This window comes from Hippocampus guttulatus, chromosome 7, assembly GCF_054856545.1.
Source record: "Hippocampus guttulatus isolate MCC_2025c chromosome 7, RoL_Hgut_1.0, whole genome shotgun sequence".
Taxonomy (NCBI): domain Eukaryota; kingdom Metazoa; phylum Chordata; class Actinopteri; order Syngnathiformes; family Syngnathidae; genus Hippocampus; species Hippocampus guttulatus.
This window is the reverse complement of record NC_141267.1, coordinates 18,133,181-18,156,150: the sequence shown is the minus strand read 5'-3', so window position 1 is coordinate 18,156,150 and position 22,970 is coordinate 18,133,181. Positions and strand designations below refer to the sequence as shown.

The 22,970-nt window shown below is 45.4% G+C and overlaps 1 protein-coding gene across 12 annotated transcripts in view; it reads right to left on the bottom strand.

Moving 5' to 3' along the window:
• The window catches only part of dab1a (DAB adaptor protein 1a), a 192,037-nt gene that overhangs the window by 99,805 nt on the left and 69,262 nt on the right, over positions 1 to 22,970 (bottom strand). The gene's annotated exons all lie outside the window — the stretch shown is intronic.

The window sequence follows — 22,970 nt, the reverse complement described above, 5'->3', positions numbered from 1 at the left end:
AGTCATGAAGTCGTGAAATTAAGCAACCAATTGCGCATAATGCCGAGTTGCAATCATTTATTTGTTTCTACACCGGTTGGTCAAAATTCTTAACGTCAAACTTGTCGATGATCCCAAAAAGTTTGTACTGTGTTGAAACAATATCAATGACATCACTGATAAATCAACGTCAACTCGACTTTCATTATATTATCAGGGACAGGCAACTATCGAATGTGTCATCGAAGTGGCCTCTGGATTAACCCCCCCCCCCCCACCCCTCACCCCAAAAAATTGTTTTTTGAATTCTTTTTTTTTAACTCAGAAAATTCTTCCAGAAAGGCTCATGAAGAATTAATATACAGTATGTTTTCCATCCAAAATTGGGAAAGGGGAGAGAAAATCGCCCCAAGTAGCACTGATGAAAAAATTGCATCCCCCTTTAGCATTACAGTTTCCCCCTTCCCCCTAAAAAAAACCCCTCATTTAAGCATAGCCGCTGCAAAAAGGGCAAAAAAAAAAAAACATTTTCAAAAAAGAGCACAGGGTTCATATCTAAGGCCACGCCTCTCCCCTGCGTCCAATTACGGCCATCAAACCTCGGCTAGCTATCGATCACACTGACCTCCACATGTGTGGAGCACCCATGTAACTTGTCCAGCCATCAGCCGAGCTAACACGTCAGCAAACTCACCGCTTGACCTCCCCCGTAGCCCCCCCCCCCCCCCCACCCCCTTCCCCATGTCTATAACAATAACTCGGGTGTCAAGTGACGAAAGTCAGCTTTTTCCAGTCCCGTTTTGTCATGCATATTCGGACTGGTATTATTATAATATCAACACGGAAGGGTTGCCGTGCCCCCAAGTCCCATGCGTGCATCACCCTGGTTAATTATTCATGGTTCACATCGACACATGCAAATGAGCTGATGTTCGGGTAACCAAAGTCACCAATCAAAAACCCCCAGATTAAAATTCTCGGTATTGTTTTGGCCACAGATCATTGTAATTGGTCAAACACAGTTGTATCGCAGTTGCTCATTATGCCCTGGCACTAAAAAAATAAAAATGATTGTCTTGAGAGCGCGAAATGATGGCGCCGACTTCACAACAAGCAGCAAAAAGCCAACTTTTCTTTGGGCAGGTCATGACTGTGAGCTTCACGCGGTGCAAAATGCCACAGACTGGCAAACTCGCGCGCAGTTCCTTTGCGTTGTATCACGGCACAGATTTAGATCTGTGACCTGCTGTAAATAAACCGTTCAAACCACTGCTCCACAGTACCCGTCCAAGCGAGACAGACAAAATCGGCAACAATCACCGTTGCCACACTACTACGACTCCGAGTAGGCTACTGTCTGACGTTAGCCGCTAGTCCAAGGGAGAAGCCGGAGCGTTACTGTGAGGGAGTCGCAGCAGCAATGGATTATGGGTGGAGGCTGACGGACCGAAAGCGGCGCCCCATTAGAGAACGCGTCGGGAAGCTGGTGTGCCGCTCTGCTTCCCGTCGGCGCTCGCCTCCTCCCAGAACTTTGATTAGGGCTTCGGGGAGAAGGCGAGCACACTGAAGGACAGCAGAGAAAGAGAACCAAGGAGAGGGAGGAAAGACAAAGAGGCACAAACGATGTGAGACGGAGTCTCGATAAAGAAGCAGAGATATGCGCAGAGTGCTGTATTTTGGTTATTTATATGTGATTCTGAGTTTGACTTAAAGGGTGTTGGCCAACCTTTTTTTTTTTTTTAAGCTCTGGGTCATTGTCACAAAGACACAAAACTCTGTTAGCATAGCAACGCTTAGCCTGACAGCCAGCCAGGGTGTTTTTTGTTTTCCCTGGGAGACATGGCCACAAACAACACTTTCCTCACACATCCTCATCATTACTTGCTGGTCGCGTGTGCATAAATGGGCTGACATACAAAGGCGAGGCACATAGGGTGGAGGGCTTCACTTGTCAGGATTACATTTCCAAACAAGGAAATTTCTAATTCCGGCCTCAAGCGGCACAAAATAAGCCAACAAACAACAGAGAGAAATATTCAGAAAACACTTCATACGGTACATTGGGAGAGAGCCAGAAGAGCAAAGACGACAAAATATGTTATTACACAAAGTCCAACACTGTCCCTAGTCGATGTGTTAAGAGTAAACAAATCGAATTTTCCCAAACTAACATATATAAAAGGGAAGTCAACTCAAATACTATGTTCACTATTCTAAAGACGGAATTCTGATTAAAATTGAGGAATATGAATTAGGCAGCAAAATCCATCCGTTTTTTTAATCTATCTCAGGGGGCGGCCATTTTGTCACTTGTTGTTGACTCAAAATGACATCGCAGCTGCTCGGGGCTCAGGTAACAGCCAATCACGGCTCACCTGTTGACCGAGTTTCGTCACGTGACACTCGCAGTCTTCTTAATCAGAATACCGTGTTTAGTCGAGCGGCGCCGCACAGAACAACTTGCGAAGACAATTTTTGAGTTGACTTCCCCTTTGAGTTTATTGCAGCACAGAGGTAGTACCTCACCATGCCCTCCTTTGACAATGAAAAAGTGTCAACGGCGCGGGAAAGGACTTGTACTTCATAATCTGACTACACGGCTTGAAACAAGTATTTCGACAGCTCGCTTTGTTCCTTGATGAAAAGAGTCTTTCGCATTCTATTTCCATCCTCGGCTGAGTGCTTGTACAGAATATGGCTCCCCAAAGGGGGGGCCAATGGGTCTGCCTGTGATGTCTGAAGGAGAAATGCGCAAGATCAGCCTGCTTTTCGGACCACCTGGAGGCGATTCTCGAACGGCTACACTTAAGAGCGCGACATTTGAGCAAAGCCAGTCATCTTTTGACGTTGATTCCATTTCAAGCAAGAGTCATTACGTGGAGAGTTAGATGACACAAGATGGCGTCATGTATTCTGTAATCTGGGAATTTGGTGTTTGATTCAATGACATGAAATGAGGAAGAACCGATGAAATTATTTCTGGAATACACAGGCTTTTTTTTCTCATTAATTTTCTCGGAGAGGGAAGACTTGAATATGAGTGAAAAATGTGTGAGATTTCACTGCCGATCAAAATGAGCATTGTTAGGCCTTGGCGGAGGTCTGTGCTCGTTTTACTGATTGGCCTGCAGGTTGATAAGGAGAGGATGAAAAGGGTGTCGTGAGACTTGGCGTAAATCCGGCCATTATTTCGAGTGAGCCAAAGCTTTTCAAGGCTCCGCCGTGCGTTATCTGATTGCGCGCAGAGAATTTCCTCGTCACTGCAATCACAAATTGGACGGCGTGACACCCGAGAGGAGCCGGTGCAATAGGGATGGCTGGCAATTAGCAGACACCTTAAACTGCTTTCCACTCATTAAAAATCAGGCTTGTGTTCTTTTTTTTGGTCACCAAAAATGTGAATGTTTGAACTCCCCCGCCGCCCCGGCTCGGGGAAATCAAACGACTCGCACTCGGGCGCTTGTTAGCGAACGGCTGCTGTCAAGTTGCATTACACGGGGCGGTGTGAGTGCGTAGCGGCACAAGGACTCATTTAAGGCATCAAACCAAATGAGCGTAAATGTTTTTGCCAAATAGCCCCAAGCCGTCGTCGAGGCTTATTAGTTGGTGGGGGCTGAGATCTAACGTAGGAGCATCAGCTTCGGTTGTGTTGCGCTAAGTGCAGAAATATGACGAGCTATTTGGATTGAAAACCTGCAACGGTATCTGGCAGGAATCATTTGTTGCTATTTTTGTGGGCCCTTTTAAATAAGCACTGCGGCTAACAATAGTCACTGAAATAACTTGAAACTGACAAAAGCAGGATTGACGTTGGGTCACGAAACCTCTGAGCCAATGTTGCTGAACGGAATAAAAATCTCCGAGCTACACTTGTGTAGCTAGCCATGACATCATGTTTCTGTTTTGTCGCTGTCTTGTAACGTGCGCCGCACATGCCTGTACATGGCACAGACAGCACTGTCGCCCAAATAACACAAAACACACTAAAACTTCAGGGAAGATTTTTTTTCCCAGAATGTAGCAATAGCCTGATGGCTAACTGCAGGTTGTAGTGATAGAAATGGCCCAAGGAGTAAGGAAGCCGTTGCCTTGGTGGTCAGCTCGCCCCAAAAATCTGGATAACTGGGATGTTAGCACGTGTCGGATTTAGCACGCTCTTAGCATAAACCATGCTAACTCTTCCGACACAGAGAGCACATTTTGCTCCAGACCCCCTGGATAGTCTTGAGTTTTGTATCGTCCACAGGTCAAAGATATTGCCAGATATACTACAGCAACCCCAAAACATAACCGAAACCAATCTTTTTTGACAAAAAATTGTACTGCCCTGTGTCAGAGACGTTGGTGTTTGCCATGTTTTGGTCATGATTCTGATCTTGAATCTGTGGAGGGCGTATAATGATATCTAAAGACCAAGGATTTCTGAAAAGCTGCATAGGCTTTGGCAGGAATTCTTTGTTGCTGTTATTCTGGTCCTTTTTTTGGTGGCTCAGGCGAATGTGACTGTTGCATTTTGGGCCTATTATTCCCGTTCTGCAGCCAATTAGAGCAGCAGCAAGCAGCTTGTCAGTGTGGGTCCAATGGAGCTTGTCTCTGGTTCTGTCCAAATGTGACATCCCTAGCCCCCCACTCACCTCCCGCTTAGTACTGCGGACACATGGCGACCCCTCGGCCCTTCACATGGAGGCCACCCGTGTCAAGTGTGACACTTCCTCTGGGCCTCTGCGACTCGACCTGTGTACGTACTATATGTGTGTTGTTGGATTTCTATATTTGGCTGAAATTGAACTGCAGGTCGAAGTGGCAGATAGTGTTTTGTTTTTGACTACTTCCATGTATACTTTCAGTGAAAAATAATACATGACTCTACACCCCACTGATTTAAATGAGACAATCTGCTACTCGATTTTTTTATTTAATGATGGACACAGGAGTAGTTCAGATCAACAAATAGTGTGTTTCAATGTGTTTTATTTCCGTAGTTTGTGCAGACGCAGGTGTGGATAGAAAACTGATTGTTGTACTTCATTGGCATTACTCTGGCACTGATCTGATCTGCATGGTTGCGCTCCACTGCTTTGAGCAAACGGTGTCTTCAATGTGCAAGGAAAATACAATCTCAAGACGAAGGCATTCTGAAACAAAATGTGCTTTTCCGGTGTCAGAAAGATTGGTGTCAGTTACCTTCTGGGGGTGCTTTGCTTCACCTGGCACTGGGTGTCTCGAATCTGATCATATTATTCCTTTGATCATATTCAAGTTATTTATAAGACCGTTTTTTTCCCTCCTTACTAGCAGGTAACCAAATATGATGTGTATACTCCAGGAAACATCGAAATCAGGTTACCGCAAACACATACAACCAGAAATCTCCTTGATGGAGGTAACCAGGCGAGGAACAACAATACGATCCCCCTTCCTCGCGTGTGCATATTTGTGCATAAAAAGGAACTACAACATCCAAGGAGATATCATCCCGAGTGTGCTGTTAGGATTTATACGAGGAAGGATGACAATGATGAAGACGCATGCTGGAATGAGGAACAAGACTCCATGCTGATGACCTTTCAGGGCGAAGACGAGGAGGAGGAAGAAGACGTATAGACGGGGAATGGCACCAGTGTGGGGGCGGCAGGGTGACACAAGACACTGCCTGTGTGTGTGAAGATGTGTGTCCATGCGCTCGAAGACACTCTTTCCCACGCAGCATCGAGGCTAAGCACGTACGATCGACAGTGTGCTCGGCAGCCCGAAAAACAGGTGAGCTGCAGTCTGGGGAATAGCCGACCCCCATCGCACATAACATTATATGTGCGAGTATATGTATGGGTGAGTGTTCATTAGCTTCAATGTAAGCAGTAGAAGTGAAAAGCGAATGCAATTAAAATGCGCTCGCATGTAGGCAAGGAGAGCTACGGTCACGATGCACATTCAGCCGTTTTTTTTCTTTTTTTGAAGGGGGCAAAGAATCAAACATACAAATCCAAAATGAGAACACTGACAAGGAGCTGCTGAATCTGCAGATTTTTTTGATCCATTTTAAAAGGAGCTATTTATTATTTATTGGTCAGGCGCTAGTCGAAGCGATAAACATATTTCTTCTCTTTAAGAAAAGAAAAAAAAACGTGTCCCCCCAGCGTGACTCACGATTATCGATTACAGTACATGCAGCACAGCTTTTAATTGCTTGCTTAGCGCCAATAGAACAGTTAAACGTGCATATTTGCAACAACAGGAAGGGGAGGAAGGCGATAACTTAAGTCATTAACACGGACGGGAGAGACTCACAGACAGAAGGACCAAAGAAGAAGAAACGTAAAGGCTGAAATTAAGGCGCTTTATTTCCTCAAGCGTTTTGTTGCTCAGCAGCGTTAAAAGCTGCTTTTCCTCTCTCCTTCACCCCCCCTGTGCCCCTCGGGCTGACAGAGACATGAGAGCCAGTGACACAAGTTAAGTGATTCCCAACCTTGCCAGCCAAAAAACCCACTGGCAAACACGCACCGACACACACACACGGACGGACGCAGCCACGCACGAACATTTGAGCGTCAGGAAGCATCTCAGATTCTTCGTTCCTTCATATTCATCGATTTCCTCCCACATTGTATTTTAACGCGGGCTGCAGCATCGTCCCCCAACCGTCTAGACGTGCACTCCTACATGTCTAGTCGGGTATGGAACAGTTCGCCGCGACCTTAGTGCCTCTTGCTAGTGCTGTGACGCCCACAATATTAGGTACACCCGCACAAGGTAATGGGATCCAGTAACAAATGTAAGGTGGCATATTTTCATACTTAAAACATTCAGCCGACAAGTCTGGCAGACTGCATTGAGCGTGACACAAAATCAAATTAAACGGGTCATGGTAAGTCGACTTCCTCAATAAAGTAAAATTAAATTAAGAGACAATGAAAATGGATCAATTAAAATGCGAATTAGATAAAGTGGGAAATTAGGATTAAATAGAATAATGTAAAAAATAAAATAAAATAAAAAACCACGCACACACAATTCGTTATTCGTTTCCATTCAGTGACCGCGTGAAAATGTGTGCGTTAAATGTGTCTTAAAAGTTGGAAAACGCAGAGTGATCATAAAAAGTCCAAATTCAAGGGCATGAAAAAAATATACTTAAATAAAAATGAATGGATGTTTTCGTTTCAAGCTTGGTCACAGAACTCAATTCCAAAACCAAGGTAACACTATATGTGGAAGAGAGTGCCCTCCTATGTCACCCAACCCCCCCTGGCCCCCCCAAAAAACCACTCCCTCTGCATCTTTGCCGCTGTATTTGACACTTCTGACGACATGCTAGTTTTGTGCCGTGACTCATTAACGTTGAATGTAATCTGATGATGCCGCATGTGCGCGGCTGGCGCGAGGCGATCGGAAGCGGCGGCGATGGCGCTTATTGTTTCTCTTCTGTCAAAAAGAAACAATGACATTGTGATGACGGAGCAGCTTTTGACGCTCGCGCAAAATAGCGGAAAGCTTGTCAGGAGTCGGTGAGGAGAATGAGATGCTAACAAAGCACAGAAGCACCACCGCCACCCCGTATATCAGAAGCGGATTTACACACGTGCGCGCTTACGGGAGCAAATATATCACAATGCAAAAGCGAGCGAAGAGCCGTCTGAGGCCTCCACTTCCCACTTCCGCCTCGCTAATTAATACGCAGGCAAGGACACGTGAAGCCATTAATCAGCCATCTACGAGGCACCGTACAGCTCATTGGCTCAATCCACAAAGTAGTGGGAAGCGCCGACTGCTTAGCGAGTCCAGTGCAGACCTCCACCAAGGCTGTAGTATCCTAAATGGACTCATCAAATTGCTCACCTTTTGTCTTGGAGGCAGATATTAATGAAATGCCCTGTATTGGATTAAAAAAATGGGGATTGAAGTTCATTCAGTTTTGAAGTCGGGAATGATGGAGGTGAAGAGGGTCCCAGAAGAAATCTTCCGGGAGTGCATAAGGCTTGAAGGGGATTCCTTCAAAGAGGGAATCTGTCATCAGAGGCTATTTCTTTTCTGACTTCTCCAGAGGCTGCTGAGTGAGCATTGGGGACTTTGTGTTGGGCACGACTAACAAAACTGTAAATACTCGTATCATGTAAGCCAGGGGTGCCAAACTCATTTTTTTGTCGCGGGCCACATTGTCGTTACGGTTTCCCCTCGGAGGGACGTGATGACGGTGAATTTTGTGAAACCGTATAAATGTTTAACCACCTCCACATATTACATACACAGCGAACAACAAATACAGTCATACCTCGGTTTTCGACCATAATCCGTTCCAGAAGGCTGTTCGAAAACCGATTTGTTTGAAAATCTCTTTTTTAAAAAAAAATCTTTATAGAACACGTCTGCTCACAATGGAACGCAACACGACGAAGCGTCACTTCCTCGTCTACACTTCAAACTAATCGAGGTAATTATCAACAATTTTTTTTTGGGGGGGGGGGGGGGTTCAATTACAATTCGGTACTCATCTCTGTGATCGATTCCTTCTTTACCCCCTGTGAATATTTGTCTGAAAAATAGTCCGTAAATGTGCAACAATCCTATTAAGAATGGCTGTCATTGAGCGAGGACTCCCTGTGTGGCAACTTATTCATCTAACTGGATGTGTCTTAAATCAACTTTCCAGCAGGTTAACTCCTGCTTTGGTGAAGGCAGCGTTTCAAAATGTCAACTCCCTGCACTCGTGTTGTTTTCACAGCAAACTGGAGCAAGCGAGAAAAGGAGGAGGGGGGGGGGGGGCATGATGACTGCTTCCCATTATCATCTCGAGTGTGGGAGCTTGAGAGGCTCTGTCATTGATCCCTGCATCTCAGAAGGTGTTCCACACGGATCTATACCGCATTTTTTTTTTTTTTTTTTTTAATCTTACCCATACGTCATTACACACAAAAAGGCTCAGGGGAACAAATTGCCATGAAAAGTTCAAAGTGACTCTCGCTGAAATGGAATGCTTGGATCACGGCGTGCCATAAAAGCGGCGGGAGGAAGGGAAAAAAAAAAAAAAACAAGCTGAAGGGTGAGGGCGTGTGTCATCTCGATAGCGGCCGCGCTTTAAGGTCAAAGCTGTAAAAGGCGCACACAGGCCACGGTGAAGGATGATGATGAGTTCAAACACATTTAATAATCTGCAACTCACCAAGTGTAAGGGTGCTTAAAAGCGGACGTTTTGTTGACTTTTTAATGGCTTGTATGCAAATAGATGGGTCTCTGCAGTGGCTGCCAACCCAACAAGTGTGAAATTAAATAAGGTAAATAAAGGATTTCGCTATCTGGCTATTCCTGAACATAAATTCCATTTGGAATTTTGCCCAATTGTGATTTCACAACTGGGCCAATTTACAAAATACAATAATCCGCTGACAGCGAGCGAAGCAAAAAATTTTAACTGAGGCGCCCCCACCCCCAAATATGTTTAACAAACGTTAGTAGTTTAAAAAAAAAAACTACAATCCCAAACCACTTGAAGGTCATTCGAAATTCATCATAGAACATTACCCTGAAAAATAAACGCATTACAGATGATATGATTGCTCCTCACTTCAACATACTTCTTTATGAGTGGTTCTTAACGTGGGTTCGATCGAACCAAAGGGATTCAAAGAATCGGTCTTAGGGGTTTGACGGAGCCTCTGCCATGGAGGTTAAGACATACCCGACTCAAGTTGTCAATTAGTTGAATTGGGAACAATGAACTGTGACTACAAGAATTAGTTACCCCCCACACTGAGTTTATCCGGCCAGGACTTGGTGGCTAGGTTAGATCCAGCAGCCATTTTCAAGAATATTGTTGGATGCACAGATGGGTGGTAAATTGCTTACACGTGTATGATGTTGAATGTATGGACTGCTGCCTCCATGGATGAAAACATTTTTTGGGGGGTCTTCGTTCCCTTTTAGGGCACAAAACAAAACGCTCTGGGCTTCGCTGCCCCGCAAGTAGAAGCCATCGAAGAAGACATCTGGGGTGTAAATAAGTGCCCATCCTGTCCGCCTGTTAATGCACTTTATGGAGACAAAAAGCGAAGTTACTTAACAGAAACAGTTGGTGTTCTCTCATTGCGGCGCCCGGAACTAAACGCCACGCTCTCGTTAAAGCGACTTGCATTGCTCAACGTTATTCAAATGGGACCATAACAAAGCAATAGTATTTGCATTTATACAAGGCGGACAAATCCAAAGTACATGCGGTCGCCCCGACGGCTGCGCGCGGGTTTTAAAGCCACAGCAAAATTCTAATCCAGACTATAACATAAGCATGGGATATTTTAAATGAGTATCCTTTTTCTTGAAAATGTTCAACTGAACAACGTGGCCGAATAAACACACGAGAAATGACAGAAACTGAACATGAAAGAAAACATTAAACCCGGAAAAATGCAAACTGACAGAATGGAGCTTGTTCCTATGGGAACCGAGGAGGAATTCATGCAAATAGATATTGGATTGCAATTAGCATAAAGCGGACCTCTTGGAAACGACATATTAATGACTGTAATAAGCATTAAACGTGTGTTTTTGAAGTACACTTGGATATGGCCAAAATATGGCCAAAAACAACCGCAAATGACCAAAATAATCCTAAAGCGGCCAAATCGAACCAAAACAGCAGACTTGACTCTGTATCTTTTCAGAAATGGCTTCTTGAGCTTTTTCCTTCTAATCATGTTAGACATGTCTACCAAATACTTCTTTTTTTTTTTCTCTGAATGAAGCCCTCAAACTCGTTTCCCATCTTATAAATCAGTACCAGTGACACCTTACTGTAATGGCCACGGTATGAGGTTGTACTTTTTTTGGTTTAGTCCCGTGATGCCTGCTGAAGTGAGCAGGAATGTGATGTGATGCATGACACAACATAGTGGCTCTCGCACTGTGTGTGTGTGTGTGTGTGTGTGTGTGTGTGTGTGTGTGTGTGTGTGTGTGTGTGTGTGTGTGTTGGGGGGGGGGCATCCCGTGCGACCGCCAGAGACAACTTGAGTGAACACTCGCCGAGATGCAGGTGTTGGCAGCTGGTGCTCACGCGGGAATTGTGTGACCACAACAACACACACACACACACACACTCTCCGCATCGCATGAAGGGACAGGCTTGCAAATCTCGGCGACAGCGTGCAATCCTCGCCACATCAATAATGCAGGGCCTCCGACAAGTGGGGGGACTCAGATTTCCCACAATGCATCACTCCGTCACTTCTCACACAAGTCGCCACGTTACTTCTTTGCATCCTCTGAGATGAATGAGAAGGCAACCCACCACTGGGAATGAGCACATTGGAATGGGCCATAAAATGAGTGACATGTTGAGCCCCGTGGGAGCTCAATGTAACTAAGTGTGTGTGTGATTGTTTCATTCAGACAGTGGACTGCAGGCGCACAGCTGATTGAAAAGTGTGTTGCAACCAAAAGAACAATATTGCCATGTGCAACTGAGACCCACCCACGCACGCACGCACGCATGCACAAAAACGCAAATTCAAGTTCTCATGCCGGAGTCTGAAGCGCGTGGTGGTCTTCAAGAAAACTAATGTTATAGCTCCACAAGTGAGTACCACATAGTTCTGGGTCTTTGCCCATGTTTGAAAACAATTCTCTTAAACAGGTATGAAGTACTTGGAACCCATTTTCTGAAATCACTTAACAAGGGTCTAAGTACCAGGGCTAAACACTTTCGCCACATCTGACTATTTCTCAAATTGGAGGTCGACCGGCATCCCGGTTTCACTCGTGTGGCTTTTTCTTTTTTCTGTTCTTAATGGTGTGCAAATGGAGAGCAAATGTTTCGAAATGAGACTGAAACACAATCAAAACACTCTTTGCCTCCGCATTGGCGCCACAGAGATAAATTCCTGTGCATTCGCCGCACTCTGAGTCTGTCATTCGCTTCCTCCCCCGCCATCCTCCTTCCTCGCCCGCTTCCTAATGGCGGAGACACCGTCAACCGTGCCAGCAAGCGGGCCCCAAAATGCTAATAGCGCTCCGCTAACTTCTTTCCCCACTCTGTGGCGCTCCGTCTAACGGCCTCACCTGCAGTCTAAATGGCTCTGATAAGCACGTACACACACACACACATGCACACACAAACACCCACATGGGCACGCACCAGGGCACAGACATCAACTCATCCATTTCATTGCTGACAGGATGCACTGCTCTGCAGAGGAATATTACTTAGCCATATTGCATTGCTTGCACTTGCAGGAGAGGGAACCGTATTAGTCAAAACGCCACCGAGGAGTGAGACGACACCTTGGTTGCGGCACACGCAGGCGGGCCGGGACACTTGCCCCCCCCCCCCCTTGGTCATCATATTGAAGATGTTCTGTTTCTTATTATGGATGTATGCAATCAGATTTTTCTGTTTGTTATCGGCAACGGTCAGGCCGGGAACGGTGGCGTTGGGAGTGTGAACTAGTCTCGTTGTTGGTGTCATCATGGGACTATGACTGTTAGTGATACGGCCGGTCTGCCCATTGTTCTCTTCGCCCGCCACCGGCTGCTCAACTAATCGAGCCTCTGTCGTTCAACTCCATCCCTCCATCACAGCTGACCAACTGACAAATTGTAATTTGGCGGCTTGGTGACGAAGTGCTGCTTTCACCAGTGAAAACACAAACATGCTTTTTACAAGTTGGGCCCGGCCGGCCCCCGGCGTCACGGTCACAAAAACTGTACTCGCCCAGTGGTACAGCAGGAGAGAGGGAGTGCGGTATCAGTGACTCAATTTGCAAGAGACAGAACCTCCCCCTCAAAACCGGCTCGTGTCAGCAAGGATCTTAAAAATCGGGGGTTAAAGTGTACTTTCAGTCTTGACCCTTGGGCTATTTTTACAAACAAATCCAACTAACTTGTTAAACTATCCACACAAAGGCAACTGAGTGACTTTGAGGTGGATTTTTTTTTCCTGCTGGGATGGCGGCGGTGCATCATCGGGGTCGATGGCAGACGGGGGGGTGGGGGGGGTGTCCATGACTTCTAATCAAAGACATATGCTGAGGGGAGCGCATCTGCGTGACGAGGGTAGAAAAGAGGATTCAAGCATGGAGAGAGAGAAAACGAGAGAGGGTCTTGCTACCTCAACTTGGCAAGCAGCCATGCGGATTGTCTCTTTTTTTTGTGTGTGTGTGGGGGGGGGTGGCATGTGTATCCTAGTGAGATTGCATATATTTTGAGCAACACAACCTCCAAAAACGTACTCATTAGCGCCCCCTGGACTGCTGAAAAAAAGATGAGCTCCAATTACCCGATTTAGGCATCGAAACAAAATTGGATGGACTGTCATAACAGGATGCATTAAAGAAATAATAAAGGACCCATGCCTGAAACTTCACAGGAAGCCATCCATTTTATGAATATAACGGTCTTTTTTTTGTAATTTTCATTTTGGGATTTGTACTTTGGTCAACTCCAATGGGTGGTTTTCCGAATCTCAACCACGTTCAGTTATTCTCAACCAGTTGACACCAAATTCAGGGAACATGACATCAGAATCAGAATCAGAATCAGAATCATCTTTATTGGCCAAGTATGTAGAACACACAAGGAATTTGTCTCCGGTATAACACGCTGCATTAGTATCATCGTAAACAACAAATCATTGAACCATTTTAGAGTAACCAGTAGCAGTATTTGTAGTACAAGAAGAGTGACTACTTTTTGTGGCGGCCCCAAACCAAACCGTGATGGAAGAACACAGGATTGATTCGATGACTGCCGTGTAGAACTGTCGTAGCACCTCCTGTGGCAGGCCATGCTTCCTCAGCAGCCTTAGGAAGTACATCCTCTGCCGGGCCCATTTCAGGATGGAGATGGTGTTGACTTCCCACTTCATGTCCTGGGAGACTGTGATTCCCAGGAACTTGAAGGTCTCGACGGTTGACACAGGGTAGTTGGATAGTGTGAGGGGCAACTGTGGAGAAGAATGTTTCCTGAAGTCCACGATCATCTCTACAGTCTTGAGCGTGTTCAGCCCGAGGTTGTGTCGGCTGCACCAGAGCTCCATGATGGATTCCAGGTCTTGTTCTTGAACAAATTCCAACTCTGGAATTCACCAAAGAGAGCTCCAATGGCAAGCAGGTAAACTAGGCAACCGTGAGGTTCAATTGTAAGATATTTTTGAATATGCCGTCTAACATGGGCGATACATGTTGTCACAGCATGATGACATCAAAGAATGTGGGCGGAGCATGGCCTCAAAGTTTTGAGCATCGTTTTGAAGTTCTGAAGTCTAATCAGACTGAAGCATTTCCATTCGGTGCTTTCCAGCCCTCCCTGACAGAGGAAACGGCTGTGTGGTGGTGGTGGGGGGGGGGGGGGGGGTTGCTAGGATTAAGGGACAACGACTAAAGCAACGGAAGCAGAATGGGTTACTGTCTGAGGGGAGGGGGCTGGGCTAGAGGCCTGTAAATGCCCCCCCCACCCTACCCCGCGCCCGCCCAGTCCAACACGCTTGTTTGGCAAAAGAACATTTGCATTGAACCAATGTGGACAGAACGGAGTGTCACGCGAATTTGCATGCATTAGCATGAATTAGTTCCTCTACCACCATATTTCCGTGTGATTGTTTGCCATGCGGGGAAAAAAACCCCACCAACACACACTCATACACATGCAGGGGGAGGGCTCCCGGATCTGCGTACATGCGTATGCGACACAGTCTCTAACCGTTTCAACGAATACAGTCCGAAGGCACAAATTGTGTTTGACTCACAATCACTGGCCGCAGCATGAGGGAGCGTGTTGATTTATTCTTGATGTGACAAAAAACACATTTTCTCGCATTGGAGCGAATATTTAGCCTCGTTCAAGATGGAAAGAAACAACATAGGGTGGCATTTGAGGCGCGCGCAAAAAAAAAAAAAAGGGGGGGGGGACATTTTGATTTTCTGGTGATGGTTTAGTTTCCATTGGGTACAAAAAGTGGAGAAAATACCAAATACAAACAAATTATTTTACTTTCTTACGTGTTATTTGATCATTTTATTTGTGGTTTGAATTGGGAGATTCTTGTGCATCCCACTCTCCCTTTGAAAATCACTGCATCCTTCAATGAGAAATTGGGGAAATGTGTAAAAGTGCTCTAATATTTAATAATAGTTTGGTTTTGTTTTTAATGGGGGCGCGGGGATTGATCCGTCTGCAGAAATTGGACGAAAAATAATTATTTGATTTCACATCAGTGAGCCAATGATATTTATAAATAACTTCCATTGCAGCGGCGCCTGACTGAACGCATTTGTGAATGGTCACATTCCACTCTGTGATGAAAATCAATGCGTCCAAGGGCAAGTGCATCTTCTTTGCAAAGAAACAGGAAACAGAAGGAAAAAAAAAGATTCCATGACTAACCGTTTCATCCCGATGATCAATTTGACCCGCAGAGCATGAAATAATGGATCAAACACATTCAGATAAGATAAGATAAGATAAGAAAACCTTTATTAGTCTCGCAACGGAGAAATTCCCAATTCACAGCAGCAAAGTTATGAAAGGAAGAAGTAGAACAACAAAATATAGGAGCTGCTGGAAAGGCAGCCACTCTCGCGGCGCCATTTTGAAGTCAAAATAACAAAAATAACACAACACAACACATAGGACACAGACAGTCGTGCAATCTTCACCACTTTTCTGCATACATTTTGTTGTCTGAAGCAGTTCTAGATGAAAGAGGAGAGGATCAAAGTGTCCTTTCACCAGTGGATCAGAGACGTCATGCTGAAAATGTGCACACGTCTGCTCCAAGCTAAGTTTTGAAAGCAAACACGAAGCTGTAGCGTCCATTGACGAGAAGAGATTCGTTCACTTCTCCTGTCCCACGTAATCCGCTTCAAACTCCAAGCCGCGACTCCCAGTTCCAAATCCGCATCGGCGCTCCGCGCTAACGCTCCTTTCTTCTCATCGTCGGCTCCTCAAGACTTACATCCATCCAGACGCAGACCGTTCAACAGCATCGATCTCTCCGCTGAACAAAGCGGGGCTGTGAAAAATGCTGCCCATTGCAGGCGCAAGACACAAGCGCCCAGGGACTGTCCAGCAACGACAGTCAAATGGCGCCGACACTCCCCCCAGTCAAAAACAGTGCTGGTATACCCATGCTGCCGAGAAGGCGCAACCACCAAGCACAGAGTCTCCTTGATGAATGTCGTGGCCAAAAATGCTGAAAAAAGATGGATCTGTAACTGCGAAAAGAGGATCCAATTGATCCGAAACGGCCGCAATTGGAATCTAAATAAGACCCGCGGCAGCGCTTCTGTCTCAGCACGCTGCAGCCCACCAACCTGCCCGCCTCACACCTACAGCACATCTTTGTTGGCTCCCAGTTCCCACAATCCCCTACTGAGCGGCAATGACTGACGTCGGGCCGGGGCGCTCTAAAGACAGACGGCAGCAATTAGCCGGATGGAATGTTTGCAGGACTGGAAACAATAGAGGACATGAAGGTGGCGGTGTTTGTCTCTCAGTTTGGCAATGCGGCGCGGCAGATACGGGCTAAATTATGGGATTAAAAAGCAAGCAACCTCACAATGGAAGGAAGAAAGTGACCTTTCCGCGCTCGCTTTGCTTTCGTGTGTGTTTAAATGGCCGCCCGTGTATAATAACAACAGGCCGAGGGAGAAGAATGCCGAGTCAAGACATTAAGTTTTGTTCACTCCCTTGCTACTCGTGTGGTGGTTTGGTTGATTCACGTATTGTTAACATTGGATCCTGCATGGATTTTTGTGTGGGTTGGTTATGGAGGCTAGAGTCGGCGGATATCCAGATATTCTGTTCTTTCTGAATCACATGTGTTGATATGTCGACCTGGAATCCTTCTCGGGCTGAACTCTGAGTGGTTTTTTTTGGGGGGGGTTTGTTTGTTTGGTCTCCTAATTGGAACAAATCAAACCAGAACAAGAGTCATTAGATCCACGACACAGCAATCCACTGATGACAACAGGGATGGAAATAAAAACATGGTACTAAAAAAAAAAAGTGTGCTGAGTGCAGACCAGCGGGAGACATGTTGGCTGGAGGCTCCCTCAGTGTGATGAGAGCTAACATCCTCACGCGCCCCATGAGGCTGCCATCTTGCCAATTCCGTTTGCAAACAAATCCACAGTCACATTCTGGTTGCTGGCTCCACGCGTGAATTCCACACTTGTTGATGTCCTCAGACAGCACGTTTCAAATCCAGTCACAAGTCATCGAAAGAATTAAGCGAGATGGGTATGAGGTTGCGTACGAAGGCGCCGTAACGTTTGGCACTGTGGATCATCAGATTTTCACACATCATCTGACACCAGATCAATAAAATGCTTCAATCCTCGGAGGCAGCCGGCTGCCAGAGGACAAAATACATGCCCTAAAATGTATTTGATGCCGCCTGTTTGTCTGACAGGCGTTTTCCCCCCGGTGGTAAGTACACTGCACAAAGAAGGCGTCATCAAACATTCAAATGACGCCTGAATGATTTTCAAATATTTTCATCTGGCATCCCAAAAAAAAAAAAAAAAACCTCACTTCTGACAGAATGAGAGAAGGAGCCGGGGGTGGGCGGAAGATGCCATGTATGATTCAGCCAGACAGACGCAAAGGCACACAAAACATATGAACAAAAAAAACATTCATCGCCTGCCAACTGATGTTTGAGTTTCAATGAACGGCCCCAGCTCAAGAAAATGAAGGGTAGACTCCTGTGCCTCGGCAGTAATGCTTGGTTCACAAAAGAACCTATTTGATTTTTTTTTTTAATAGAACATAAAAAAATTATTGGCAGAAAAAGTCACCGATTTTTAGTGATCTTTAAGAAATGCTCCAAGATGGCACCAAATTCAGCAAAAGCCATTTCGAACTGCGTTCAGAGTACGTTCATGAAAGACGAGGGCACTTTCTGACTTGCATACAAATTAGGGATGTCTCAATCCTATTTTTTTTTTAACCCCGAGTAACTTGATTTTGACTGATCTGCCGATACAGAATACCTCTGCAATGGAATGAAGAAGGTCAGTCACGTTAATGTATAAACCCAATCTGTTCTTCAATAAAATCGTCTTTACACTCCATGGAAACAAAATGTACTTTGCACTGCTAATAACGACACTGAAGTATCATGAAATCCAACAAAGAAAAGTAGTTCCGGATTTCAACCACTAGTATAAGAAAAATGACCCCATAAAGACAATATTATCCATCCACCCATTCATTCATTTTCCGAACCGCTTTATCCTCACAAGGTTCGTGGGGCATGCTGGAGCCTATCCCAGCTGTCTTCGGGCAGTAGGCGGGGGACACCCTGAACCGGTTGCCAGCCAATCGCAGGGCACACAGAGATGAACAACCATCCGCGCTCACATTCACACCTGGGGACAATTTCGAGTGTTCCATTAACCTGCCATGCATGTTTTTGCAACGTGGGAGAAAACCGGAGTACCCGGAGAAAACCCACGCAGGCATGGGGAGAACATGCAAACTCCACACAGGGAGGCCGGAGCAGGGATCGAACCCACGACCTCTGCACTGTGAGGTTGACACGTTAACCACCAGGCCGGGTTATCATTAGTGCATGAAAGGGTGAAGCAGTTCTCTTTCAATTTTTGTGTCCCTTGGTGCCTTGAGTGGCCCAATTTATGCGGTTAATTCATTTATTGGAAATCATAATTTCACATTTTTCCTCAATCGCATTTAATAGCCACAATAAAAGATGCACATACTCTGAATTGTCGGCGTGTGACGTTCAGCGCTATTGTGGGTTCTCTTGCCGCCGCACACCCTGGATCGTGGTGTTGTCAGGCCGAGCAAACACCAACGCGCTCACAAATGCAGTCATACAGAAAGACAAGCATGCACCAGTGAAGGCTGAAATAAATTGTTCTCCGATGACCGCAGCGCATGTTGTTACTTCCCTCTTACATATGATACGCTACATTCCCGCCCCGCCCCCTCCTTCCACACACACTCCCGACATTGGATGTTGACTTGCGAAAACTCCCAGAAGGCCCTCCTGCGTCCTTTCCGCGTTGGCCAAAGTGTTAACGCGTGGCCTTTCACTGTCGCGCCCGGCTAGCCACTTTACCAGCGCGCGACCTCGTAATGTGCTGGAAAAGCGAAGTGTTTAACCTTCTGCTCTTTACTGCTTGCGCACACGTTTGCGAGAATTGCATCTTTGGGTTCGTTTCTGGGTGACAACGGTGCTCTCTAATGGAACGTAGGAACAAATCGTATGCGTTCATCTCGGGTGAGGATTCCATATCTTTCATTCAAATGTGTTTGTTTGTTTGGGGTTTTTTTTTTTTTTTTTTTTTTTTTGCTGGAATCTGTAAAGGTGCCGAGGAGCCGTTCGGTGCAGCAGCGTTCTGAGAGAGAACATCAATCTACAAGAGTGACATTTAATCCCAAGGCTGGGCAGGGAGTGCAGCACGCAAAGATGCACACAGCACACAAACAAAAACTGGAGTTCAGAGAGTGGGAAATTTGCCAAATTAAATGATATTCTTGTCAAATATCACATGGATGAATTGTGAAGTATTTGGGGGTTTTTTCACATTCATGTTTTTTTCCCCATTGTGTGTGTGTGTTTTCTTTGTCTGTGTGTGCCTTGCGATTGGTTGGCAAACATTTCAGGGTCTAACCTACCCACCTACTGCCCAAAGGGACGCCATATAAAATTTTTCAAATTAAATTTTTCCCTATTTTAATTCCACGTCTGAATTCTCTAAACAAAATACAAATATTTTTATTTCAAGCAGCTAAAGTGAAGCTAATAAAAAAAAATGTTTTAAAAAGCTTGGCAATTGAGCATCTGTGCAGGCTACCTGCTTGCGGTGAGAGCTCATTTGGTGGAATTCGCCTGAGACGGCTTCTTGAAACCAAATTGGCGGACTTCCGAAGTCTTTTTGTGCACCCAGTTGTGATAATGACCGATCCTGAGTGAGTTTTGGAGCGATCCTGTTCAGAACCATTAAAATACAAACCATTTTCGTTCGAATATGAGCTACAGTATATGATCGTATAAATCAACTCCCATGATGTGATGCTGAGTCGATTAAAATCAGAAAGTGAAGTGAGATAAGGTGATTTAATTGGACCCGCAGCGGAGTGCAACGCCATAATGACAAGTGAGTGCCGTGGAAAAAAAAAAGGCGCTGATCCTTGACACACCTTCCTCCATCTCCCACCACACGGCTATGACTCCAGGTAATGCGCAGTGCTAATTAAAATAGATTGGAGTCATGCATTAATACATGTTATAAAGTGAAATGAAATTAGCGGAAAAAGCAAAGTGCTGCTGGAGAGAATGGCCGGCGCTAATGAGGACAATCAAATGATTTCCTCAATCAGCGTAATAAAAGACGCAGAACGGGCTGGAGAAGCAGGAAGTCAATGTTCTGTAGCGGTTGCAGTGAAAGCTAACTCGGGTCATTTTTTAAAATGAAAATTTAAAAAAAAAGAAAGAAAGAAAAAAAGAAACATTTCAACGTCAAAGTTTGATTCGCAGACCCAAAAAGCAATGGGTCAAAATCCTCGATAGATTTTAGTCCCATCATTGTTCCCGTTTGCTTTCCAGATCGAGCCGGACATATTTTGTCAAAAACGCCAAAACCCATTAGAGTGCGACATAATCCACGACAAACGATTTGGCGTTAGAGAAGCCCTCCGACCCAAAAATAAAAAGTCGAGCATGTGTGGGTCTTTAGGGGGATATTTTTCACCGAGTGTGACATATCAATTACAAATCCTGCGACGGAGCACCTTGACACTGACCCAAAGGATTGGATCGTGCAACACCACCTTGGCCCTCTTGGTCGCTCGTGTCAACATGATTGTTCTTGTTTTCGCTACGGTTCCAGTTATACTCATAGCGCTGACATTCTCCGGACCCGCCTTCAACCGAAAGCTTGATTTGACACGATATGATGCAGTGATACCATAAGAAAGGTTGTGTAGTGTTGCCAGAGTTCTGACCGAAACACAGAGATTATATCGCAGCACAGTAGGCGCTTACTATTTGCAGGGTATGGAGAATGGTTAAGAATATGTGTGTGTGGGGGGGGGGGGGGGGGGGGGGGGGGGGTTTATAGCATTTAAATACATAATATATGAAGGTATGAATAAATATATACGCTGCTATTTCCTGGTTGGCCGTCAAGAATAGTGTGCGCACTCAGCGCAGTTCAATTAAAACAGTGCTTGATTAAACCCGCAGGTCTCACGCAGAGCGACAGCATGAGATCGGTTTCCCTGCGAGCGCCGACACATTAGATGATTACATTGTGTGCTCTTGACAGCTGAGACACACGCACACACACACACACACACACACACACACACACACACACACACACACACACACACACACAAGTGCACCTCAGTTACAGTAAGCTATGCTCATTTATTATTTTTTTTTAATCAAACACAAACACACCTCCAATTAATCTCCAAAGCAACCAGCAGTTCATGAACATGACCACCAAGAGATGTTATTTTATGATCCGTTAAGCTTCTCCCCGGTTCAATATTTACATTCAAAGATTGGACACACCGCGTTCATTCCTGTTGGGCAACGTGGCGCTTATCATGAATAAGTGGCAAGGACCACGGGCGCATGAGGTGTAATCCTACGACGAGACGACACCACGAGCATGACGTGGACTTTGGTTTGCTTGCGGATAGTCGTTCTGTTCCTTTCTGCTGTCCAAGTGGACGGAATTAAGAGTCGGTGAATGGTAAGATGATGCTATGTGACACAATGTGCTGTGGACCTTTTTTTTTTTTTTTGGATGGTGGATCATTTCTAGTCGTTCTATGTATTCCTAGCGTGCAAAGAAACAAGAAAGGGTCACTCACAGACAATTGCATTGGTAAGTGGATGTGTGATAGTATTCAGGAAGCGGCTCTTTAGCGGCCATGTTTATGCATGAAGATTTAAGGCGACAAAGGCCTGGGGCCAAGCCGAGTCACATCAGGGATGTGAAGTCTCTTTATGGAGATGGTCACAAAGTCCCAATCCCCCACATTAGGAACCAAATTGTTTCTGGCGTATAGCTATCCGTGCAGCAGGACCTCATGCCTTTCACTTTATTTCTTACACTAATGCACCTCTAACGATAGCCTCATCTTACTTTTCCTGGCGGTTGTGAGCATAGCACCCCTGGAGGTTTGGTGAAGAAAGCCATTTCCCCGCTGTTGTTGACACGTCGCGTTAAAGACAAGGTGCAAATTAAAGTGGCTCTTCCATTTCCTCTACGAGTCTGGCACATTTCGCAAAAAACAGCTTGCGCGCCCACCGCCGCTAACACATTAGCGGCAATTAGCCTGCCGGGCGGCGGGCGAGACAAACGAGGACAAAACGACACAGTAAAGCAGTTACGGCAAGAATAACTTTCACCGTATCATACGCCAGGCAACCAAGGGTATGCTAGGTCACTAAGTGGTTCCACGCAGATAGCACAACCAACGTTTTTTCCTGCATAGCATTTTGAAGCGGTCGCTAACAGCTCTAAAACCTCTCACATCACGAAAATTACGATCATCTTTCTTTTTTAATCAATAGCTGTCTTACATTGCACCAGTGAGGCTGTAGAGATGTTACTTTTTTCTCCATTTTAACCCGCCCCGCCCCAAAAAAAATACAGAACCGGTATGTATCTGAGTAATAAAAATGTCTTAATAAATGAATCCTTTGATTTTTATCAACATGAAGACATACTCAGTGTGAGGCACTCACATATGTGCTGCAAAGTGGCGATCAATGGTCCAGACAAGCTGATCTTGGACTTGAAGCAGTGCATGAGGACATTTTACAGAATGAAAAAACAGGAGCGTCAACGTGCCTGTGAAATGTATTTCATATTTACTAGCGGCACTAATATAATTCATTCTTTGCAGAGGATAAAGAATATAAGACCATGAGTGCTATTTGGATCTGTTGCTTAAAACAGTTAAAGCACTGAATCATAGATGCTATTTAGCAATAGCATTAAGCTAGCGGAGTGAGA